We start from the raw sequence: 7,440 nt of genomic DNA on the forward strand, positions 1-7,440 counted from the left end.
TGGAAAGTGAGTTGAAAAGCCTAAAAGACAATGAAGTTTTTCAAGAAACAGTTTTGCCTCCAGGGCAGAAGTCTGTAATGTGTCGATGGGTTTTTAAGCGCAAACAGTTAGAGACAGGGGAAGAAAAATTCAAAGCCCGACTTGTCGCAAGGGGTTTTAATCAAGTTAAGGAGGTAGACTATACCTCAACTGTAAAAGCAGAAACTTTAAGATTATTTTTAACTATTGCAGCAAAAGAAAAGTTAAAAATTAGGCAATATGATTTCCAAACTGCATACCTGAACGCCCCAATTCAGGAAAAAATATACATGAGAAAACCTGAAGGTTTTGAGTCAGATGACAACAAAGTTTGGTTCCTGAAGAAAGCAATTTATGGCCTTAGACAGAGTGCCAGGTGTTGGAATTCTGTCCAAAACACCACTTTGGTAAGTGAGATGGGATTTGAAAGGAGCTGTGTCTGTACACAAAGGGGAGTGGTCAGAATTATAAAGCTCTCATCGTTTTTGTTGATGATGTTTTGATTGCTTGTCCTAGTGATGCAGAGGTCCAGAAAGTTGCAAATCAGCTTGGAAGCAGGTATAATTTGAAATCCTTAGGTCCAGTGAAGAATTACCTAGGAGTAGAAGTTAAACTAGCAGAAGACGGAGGTTTTTTGCTCAGTCAGAAGCAAAAAATTCTAAAGCTGCTAGAGGATTTTGGAATGCAGGATTGCAAAGGGGTCAAAAGCCCCATGGAATTGGATATCCAGAAAAACCTGCAAGGAGAAAGTTTCAGTGATCCAAGCCTGTATCACTCTGTGGTGGGTATGTTATTGTATTTGGTAAGCTGGTCAAGGCCAGATCTGTCTGCTGCGGTTGCTATCTTAAGCAGGGGGGGATCCGCATGTCACTCCCAGAGCGCTTCTATGGGACCCCAGTGCACCCCGAAAACAATAGTCTGACTTCCCCGTAAAAGAAACGAGGAAGAGCCATCCATGCCGCCGCCGCAGAGAGCTCTCCGCCGGCGAGGAGAGCTCGGCAAAAGAGCTCTCCTCTCGGCAAAAGCTCGGTGAGGAGAGCCCGCCTTCTTTTGCCGAGCTCTCCTCATCAGCGGAGAGCTCTCCTCCTCCTCCTCGTCTTCGGCGGCATGGACGGCTCTTCCTCGTTTCTTTTACAGGGAAGTCAGACTATCGTTTTCGGGGTGCACTGGGGTCCCATAGAAGCGCTCTGGGAGCGACGTGCGGATCCCCCCCCTGGTTCATTGCCAAGCCAACAGTGCCTGCTTGGCATACAACCAAGAGAGTGTTAAGTACCTCAAAGGCACCTTAAATTACAGTTTGAAGTTATCTGCTGAGCCAGATAAAAAGCTCTTGAGTTATGTGGATTCGGATTGGGCAGGCTGTATAGAAGACCGGAAGTCAACGTCTGGAATTGTGCTAATGTTGGGAAAAGGACTAATCTCTTAGAAGTCCAGAAAGCAGGCTTTTGTCTCCAGATCTTCCTGCGAAGCAGAGTATGGGGCACTGTCAGAGTTGTGTGGAGAAATCACTTGGCTAATGCAATTAATAAAGGATTTCAAAATCCAAATTGAAACGCCAATCACAGTGTTCTGTGACTCCCAGGCATGTATTGCGCTGGCAAACGCAGACATGTTCAAGTCAAAATCCAAACACATTGCTATTAAGTACCAAAATGTGAAAGAACACATAAGTAGTGGAACTCTGAAGTTGTATTATTGTGAGTCACAAGAAAACTTTGCTGACATATTCACAAAACCTTTAGGAGCTACAAAACACAGGGAGATTTGTGAAACACTAGGTTTCAGGCAGGATGAAATGTAAACGTCTGTACAAGTGTTGTGTTGTAAAAACTGTTGCGTAAAAATCAAAAGAACGGGTGTTGGATCTTGAAGAAAATGAGGAGTCAGCAGAACGCGCAATTCCCTTAAATGTCAAGGTCTCAGCTGGACAGTTATTGAATTATTGTATGGAAGCATTTTCATCAATTAATCAATTAGTGATTGCATGTTTTCATGTTTCTTATTCTTCATCTTACCCCATCTTGATGTATGCTGATGTGTATTGATCGTCTGTGAGTATTTGTATATATGCTGCCATAACTAAATTATTTCAACTGTCAGTAAAGGGTTTGCTTTTAACTTACAAAGAATCCTTTGCCTCATCGAGTCTTTGCTGCGTCCTAAACTGAGAGCCGCTGCTACTTCTGCTCAACTCTGGTTCAGAGTGTGATTTCCCAACAATTACGTATATTGGTTTTGGTATTTTCTTGTTTTGGTTTGCTATGCCTATTGGTTTTATATTTTTTAGGAATTATTATTATTATTGCTCTGAACCACCTCGACAACTAAAGAATGAATGAAGGGATGCATACATTATATTTGCCCAGGAATGAATTGAAACAGCAACTACAGTTGCTTTAATTTGCTTAACAGCCCACTTCACATGCATATGGAAGAGGGATCCTTCCCATTTAACATAAAAAATAATTTAATTATTGCGGCTGATTTTCCATTTTAATTCTGTGTTCTCCTAAACTCTTAAGTTACTTTGAAGCTGTTGCTTTTATTTCAGCTGGGCTGAATATCACACCCTTCCCTTCCACAGGACCATTTGTCCCCTGCAGAAGGGGGGAAATGCCCTTAACTTGGGAGGGCAGGAGGGAATTAAATCAAATAACTTTCTGCAGTGCTTCCCATATAACTTTAGACACCATACTATTTCATTATCAAAACACGTGTTGGTTTAAGACCAGGGTTAAGGCTACCTCATGTTACTCGAGTTTTGCTAGAGAAATCCTGGAAGGTGACCTCTTCCTGTTTGTTACTTCCCTCAGTAGCTGCAGGATGGGTTACTACCTCTGTTCTAGTCTGGACTAGAGTGTTACCTGTACCTTTAAGATACAGGTAGATAAAAACTAAACTAACACACCTGTCTGCAGAACTGGCCACCATTGAATCTGTTCAATAGAGTTGCTTGGGATTGAGGGTTGAGCTCCTTAATTAACATTTGGCTGTTAATTTTATCATGTTTCTGAAACTTTGTATTTGTTTTGCAGCCAAACTTCCTGGGGTGGGGAATTAATAAGATTTTGGGACAGAAAGATTACTTAAGGTGTTTCAACTTTCCCTTACTCCCACCACATTGCTTGTGAATTGCAGCGAGTCCTAACAGAAAAGTCTCTGAGCCTTATCTGTTGCTATTTGCCAATAACTTTGTCTTATGTATGTTTTTTGGTTTTCACAGATTACCTTGCTTTTCTGAAGAAGCCGAAACATGGCAAAACAGGACTGAAATGGGTGCATGTTATACTTTGCCTATCTTGTAGAAAACCTGTGTTCAATGCACGCTCTCATGTTCTCTCCGTCGCCCAGCTGTTAAACCTCATTGCTTTTTGCACTTTATTTACGTCTTCATTTCATACTGAGTGTCTAGCATGTTTTGTGTAGACTCGTTCAATTTACTATTTTCTGTTTAATTACATCATTCCTATGTTATGGTTTGTCACGCATTATAATATTGTTTGTAGAGTTGTGTGCTCTTTAGCATTTATTTTTAATTGCAAATTCAACTGGTGCCCCCCTTTTATTGGACTGATGATTGGTTCTCAAGCCAGAAACGGGTGGGGGAGGAGGACACTGGAAACTCTGTGCTCCCTCCTTGGCGTGAGGATTACCAAGCGCAACCCTGCAGGAGGAAAACTGCGGGCTTTAGGGGCAACATGGTGTCAATGTGGTGCCGTCAAAGCAGCCCTCTTTTCTAGGAAGGAACTTTATTAGTAGTCTCTCCCAGGCAAGCTTTTTCATGTTACTGGGGCGGGGTTGGAAATGACCATGTGGGAGAAGCTCCTCTGCTCTTCTGACTTAAGGCCAGAAGAACAGTTCTTAAAATCTCAATCCTATGAGCTCTTACCTGGGAGTAAGACCTAGTAGGACTTACCTGGGAGGAATAGGCGTAGGACTGCACTGTTAAGTCCACTTCCTGGACATGGATTCTGCTGGTCAAATCATAGCAACGACCACCAAACGTTCATGGAGAAAGCTATCTACGCCCAATGCTGCCCTGTGCTATCCTCAGAAAAGTGGTAAGATGCTATTTTTTTTATTTTTTTTATTTTGGATCCGTCAGTGTTTCTTCCTTTGTGACCTCAGGCTTAGGGATGGGAGAATGAGCTTTGCCCAAAGAATGTGCTCATGTTCCCATTTGGGGGTGTGAATGGGGCACATTCTGATGTTTAGCAAACTGAAATGAAATTCTCATACGTCCCTTCTGTTGCTTTAAGGGCAGAGTTCAGCAAAGCCAAACGCCTCCAAGATTTTCACTTCTTGTCAGATAACTCTCTGTCATCCTGCTTAGATGCCCTGTTCTTTTCTAAGAACAAATTCAGTAGGGTGATGTGTTTTAGAAGGCCATCATCGGTGACTGAAATGTAAGATTTAAAAATGAGTGAGCAGCAGCCCTTGGGTCAGTGGTAGGGCTAGAAGGGGATTTATTCTTGTTCCTTCAGTTTTTACATGAGGAGTTCATTGGGCACCCATGATTGATCACTTACATTAGTTTGTGTATCCTTTGCATGATGCTGTTGTCATCCTCCAGGACCTTTCCCGTGCTTTGCAACCATTATCGAGGAGGGTGGGGTGGGGTCCTAACAAGAAAGCCTGGTGTTATTTAGAAATATTGGAATGAGAGACTTGTGTAATTGTGCAATTCCGCTTTACCATAGTGGAATCTAGTGGTTGTATAATGAAATGTAGTAGAAAGGCAGAAGAAGAAACTACCTGGAAAAAATCATGTGTAAAGAAGCTGATCTTAGTATCACAAAGAAACAAGAATGCCCATTGTCTCTTGCAGTGACTTCTTTAATCACATACAAGACTTTGAACATGTAGCGGCTGGTTCATAGGCTGCTGCTCAAATCGGACTGCGATACTAGAGAAACGTTAGGGTTACAAAGGGGACGGTGTAAAAGCCGGAACAGCCCCATTATATTAAAAAATCATACCAAAAACAGTGGCATGTGTTAGCAACACTTGAGAACAATATTTTAGGACTAAAACCATACCAATATTATATCACTATTAACCCCAGAACTCCCAAAACGACGTCCGGAACAGAATGGGATGGCCGGAACGGCCACTAGGGAACGAGCGATATCAACCAAACTCACCAGGCATGCATAACTAAATGGCAGGGATGCAATAAGCCCCAAAAGTTGCCCCGAAACCACGTTCAGATACCAATTCCGGGCAAAAACGCATATTGCGCAAAACAGGCCGTAACGGCAGCTTCCCAATGGGGTAAGTGAACCAAACTCACCAGATACACATGACAAGGTGGGATAAATATAGAAAGCTCCAAAAGTTGCCACCAAACCACGTTCAGACACCCGTTCCAGGCAAAAACGCGTATTGTGCAAAACGGGCCATAACAGCAGCTTCCCAACGAGGAAAGAAAACCAAACTCACCAGATGCACATAACTAGATGGGACAAATATAGAAAGCTCCAAACGTTGCCCCGAAACCACGTTCAGATACCCATTCCGGGCAAAAACGTGTACTGCACAAAACCGGCCGTAATGGCAGCTTCCCAATGATATAAGTGAACCAAACTCACCAGATGCACATGACAAGGTGGGACAAATATAGAAAGCTCCAAAAGTTGCCCCGAAACTACGTTCAGATACCCGTTCCAGGCAAAAACGTGTATTGTGCAAAACGGGCCGTAACGGCAGCTTCCCAATGAGGTAAGTCAACCAAACTTTTTGTATGTCTCTTTGCACATGTGCTATGCAGTGGCTCACCTGTCCCTTTCCCAGCAGACATGGTGCCTGTACGGCAGTGGATTGCAAATGAACTTCTCAAGCACAAATCACTTCTTCCACGGCCAAGTTTAATGCAGAGACAGCAGCAGAGAATAAAGAAGCAAATAAATCAGAGAAATTAAGCAATTCAATAGTCCTGTTTCTAGAAAACCACCGAAAGGAACATTTTCTACAATCCAGTTCTTGTCTTCAGCAATACAACAGTATTACACTTCATCTTGGTCTTTGTGCTTAATGGGTGATCAGTGCAAGAAACCAAAGGAGGACACCATGGTTCTGTACGAGGGAGCATGTCAGGACTGGCACCATCATTCTTGCCTTGAGATAAATCAAGCTTCTCGTGGTATATTCAAATGTCCAAAGTGTTGTGAGAAATGAATAATCTACACTGTAGGCAAAAATTTATGTTAACAGGTGCTATATGTTAGCATTTACATTTACACACACACACAGAGAGAGAGAGAGAGAGAGTATATAGATATTATGTACATTGTTTTTGTTCTTACTGTTTGTGGTTATTTTTCTTGTATTCATGTTTTCATAAAGAATATGACTAAAGAAGCATATATGTTAATAAAGCTTCAGAACATCACAGCCAATGACAATGGGTTATACTGAATCAAACAAATGGTCAACCTAGCTCCCTCTTATTCACATGGGGCTAACCTATTCAAGACACCTAACATACAATTAAAATTGTGTGATTGGCTTTTAAAAATAAATTCCATGTTTGGGGAGGGGAGGGGTACCTGTCAAGATTGTGGAATGTGGGCATTAACGCTTTGTCTCCTGGTGTGATAAGGGTGACCAGATGACCCGGAAAACCCGGGAGACCTCTGGAAAAACAGAGATCTCCAGGGCAACCGGGACTGGCACCCAATTTCTTGGGGGAAAGGGCTGAAGGGGAAGGCCTCCATCAGCCCTGGAAGGGGTTGGGGGCCGTGTTTTTGGACTTCCTGGAATGCAGCCTCCAGTATTCCCATGGCAATCCTCAAAAGACCTGGGCTTTTTTGACAGAACATTTATATCCCACCCGCCACCCACAAACGCATGGTGAACTACAATGGCCTTTCCCAATTTTGTAATAACCCTGTGGAATAAGTTAGGTTGAAAGATGTGAATAGCCACAGGTCATTGTAAGCTTCATGATGGAATGAGACAGCCCAACCCCAACAATGCCATCATAGACTGATATTTTAAGCACACTACCAAACCACATGACAACTATGGGCTTCTGTAGGAAACCATCTTTGCAGAACTTCACTCTGGATTCTGAGAAAGTTTATTAAATGTTCCAGTTAGTACAATGAAAGTAGTTTATTTGATTGCATTCACACACATAGAAGTTGCCTTTCGAGGCAATTTCCCGACAATAGATAGTGCCTCATTTTCCTCACCCATAATTTTCTTTTCCAGCTAATTTTGGGAATATGAACTATGGCCCGGAATGGGTAACAGAACCTGACTTTCATGGAAATTTCAGAGGTTATTATATCTGTCCCATCTAGTAATGTGCTTCTGGTGAGTTTGGTTGACTTACCTCATTGGGAAGCTGCCGTTACGGCTCGTTTTGGGCAATACAGACTTTTGCCCGGAACGGGTATCTGAACGTGGTTTCGGGGC

The sequence above is a fragment of the Elgaria multicarinata genome, chromosome 3 (genome assembly GCF_023053635.1).
Source record: "Elgaria multicarinata webbii isolate HBS135686 ecotype San Diego chromosome 3, rElgMul1.1.pri, whole genome shotgun sequence".
Classification (NCBI taxonomy): domain Eukaryota; kingdom Metazoa; phylum Chordata; class Lepidosauria; order Squamata; family Anguidae; genus Elgaria; species Elgaria multicarinata.